A 3,008-nucleotide genomic window follows, 5' to 3' on the forward strand; every position below is an offset into this window, starting at 1 on the left:
ATGTATCAAAGTTTTGGAAATTAAGATCTGTTAAGTGTATATTTGAAACTCGTCTGCAGTAAAAACGCCCTGTGTATATACATGCACGAGTGTGTGTGTGTGTGTGTGTGTGTGTGTGTTTTGACTGAAAATCAAAGAACCGAAGGTACTGTAATATTAATTGCATTTGAAAGATGCAAGTTGTTTTTTTCTTGTTATTGTTGGAAAATGGCGTCAAACTCACAACATCACGCTGAATATGAGTAAACAGTGTGTGTGTGTGTGTGTGTGTGTGTGTGTGTGTGTGTGTGTCTAATATCAACGAACCTAAAGCACCATAAGCTTACGTCCATGTGAAAGTGGCAACATGGTTGGGGTTTTTTGTTTGTTTGCTGTGATCTGTTCATTATTTTTTTCTCTACCTATGAGCATGTGCCATGGTATTTTTCATCTTCGAACTAATTCTAAGAAATTAATAAATTCTTTGGGAAAGGCTTATTACATCGGCTTTACAATTTCATTAATGATCAAAGCTGCTCAGATTTGCTCCTTGAGGCATCTAACGAAACCAAATTAAAGCAAAACAGACGAAATAACATTAAGGAAATTTTTTTGACTATGGCTGCCTAAAAATAATTCAAAAAGAACAATCTTAAAACTATTCACATGTCACAGAGTACCAGCAAGTTTTAATATACAACTTTGGAGGCCTCGTATTTCTAGCTACTTTTATGTATTTGTGATTGAAAATCTCTAACGAAATCTGAGTTGTTACTTACATAAACTTTGTATTACTATTATTTTTGATGGATAGTAACACCGGCTGCATTCATTTAAACTCAAAACATACAAATCTATGAAAACGGCATGACACGTTTCCGACAGAAAATAATTTTCAATGCTGGCGATGTATCACAGCAGGTGACATACCTTAAAAGAAATGAAGAATTTACACGTAAGTATTAAGGTTTTAAATGCTAATTTTAAACTACATGGAATTAAACGGGAACCCGGATGGCCGAGTGTTCTAAAGCGCTCGACTTTACCAATCACTGCCATCTCATCTCGATCCACGTGGTTCGGGTCTCGGGGTCGGTCTATGTGTGTATATGAGAAAGGTTGCCATTAGCCTCTCGTGAGTCGGTGGCTCTTCCCGAGGTTTTCTCCAGTTTCTTATGCCACTATTTATACTGGCCGCCATGTATAGCCTATCACGTGCTGAAAAATGGCGTTATTCCCACAACAACAACATGGGAATATGTTATGCGCCTTTTTTGCGAGTTGGATCTAACAGTTTTAGCAGTAGGAAGAGAAACTCATTGATGCTCATTTTACAAAGAGTTTTCAATTTAATTTTCCTGAAATCTATACCTCAAAAGCCGAAATCTAAGCTGCGTACCACTACCGAAACGAGAGAGGAAACAATGCTCTAAATATAGACTGGGACTACTTTTGTGGGTACTGATCCGGAAGTAATAATTGCGACTCAATTTCATTAACGGCAGCCTAAACATGTCTGAATCTTTACTTAACCATGTGTGGACCACCTATTGGAATTGTACCAAACGCAATAAAGACAGTTAATGGTCTAAGCTTGGTATAACATACCCTAGTTTGCTAGTACATATGCCAGGTTTAAGGTCTACATTGCTCTCCTCGGAGAAGACAGATGATATCCCAAACATCTGAAACATCCACACGTTGCATTAATCTAAAATGGAATTTTTTTTCTTCAAGTAAATTTTGATTTCCTATATGAATAAAACACCTGTTATTTTTTTCCAAATTAGTAATCTTTTCCTGATGTATAAATAGGTAGTTATAATCCATCTCGATAACTCGAACATCTAACGAATGTGGATTACATCCCTTTCACTGTCAAATTAACTCCCCCTGCCTTTTCCACGACAAGAAATATAGAAATATTAATTAGTATCCTTTCTACCAGTATAAAGAAAATAAATGGGTTTCACTGAAATTCAAAATAGCCAATAGCAAAATGACACTGTATATTGAAAACTATGACCCTTTTGGATCTTTGTAGACATAACCATTCCACTATCGTCTTTACAAAAGCATTTGGAAAGTTCAAACTATTTCTCTTCAAAATAAAGCGTGAAAGTATAATGATTACTCTGGTTTCTCTTCACATCGTATTAATCTTTCGCCTTTTACTAAAGATTACCGTGGAGAGGAACATTTAATGAGTCTATAGACCATTCTTTGAAGCCTCACTTTGGTGAGGTACCAATTCAATTAAAGTAAACCTCTTGTTCAAATTTAGCATTTTGTTCTCTTTTCTTCTAACCAGATCCAAATGGAAGATAGTAACCGATGATTATATAATCAGGTCTCAGTACTTCCAGTTCGGTACTCACAAAGGTAGTTCTAGTCTATTGTTAGAACATTTATTCCTCTCTCATTGTCATGGTGATAGAAGAGTTATATTTATGCGATTTTGATAGGGATTTAAAGGTCATTGTTTATTCTTGAGAATATGAGCTCAGGTGTGGTTTTCCATGTGTATTTTGGCGATAGTGCATAGTCAGTAATAAGGCCATGGTGATGATCCGGAAGTGAAATATGTGTTCTGTTTACATACTGCTCTGTTGACAGTCCAGCCTCTCAAAAAAACCTTTGGCAAGAACTTCACCGTGAAGGTATTTTTAGATTAACATATGATTTGTACTGATTGTCACACAGTGGAAATGTCAGCCTCGAGAACCAAATGTAGAGAACATATAACAAAATTAATTGTGCTATGTCCTGTCAGTGCAGTATTTGAGTAAAGATTAAACTGGTATTAAATCTTTATTATTAATGAACGACACATGAAATTTCAATATGTTATGTATATTGACTTTGAAAAACAGTAGAATGAAATTAGAAATAAAAAGTTAAGTTTTATTTTGAAAAATTTAAATGAAATTTAAAAAGAAGTATAAAAAATTAAAACATTTACTCCAAAATATATAATATTTGTTGAAATGATATTAAATGATATCAGCATGTAAATATTCCTACACCAT

General features: G+C 34.6%; 1 non-coding gene across 1 annotated transcript; it reads left to right on the top strand.

Annotated features, from left to right (window-relative positions):
• Window positions 1–2,109: 2,109 nt before the first annotated feature.
• On the top strand, window positions 2,110–2,225 carry LOC149776878 (U5 spliceosomal RNA). The gene has a single exon (XR_016416414.1). It is a non-coding gene; the product is annotated as a U5 spliceosomal RNA (small nuclear RNA).
• The last annotated feature ends 783 nt before the right edge of the window (window positions 2,226–3,008 follow it).

Source organism: Sinohyriopsis cumingii, chromosome 18 (assembly GCF_028554795.1).
Source record: "Sinohyriopsis cumingii isolate HCF-2022 chromosome 18, ASM2855479v2, whole genome shotgun sequence".
Lineage (NCBI taxonomy): Eukaryota > Metazoa > Mollusca > Bivalvia > Unionida > Unionidae > Sinohyriopsis > Sinohyriopsis cumingii.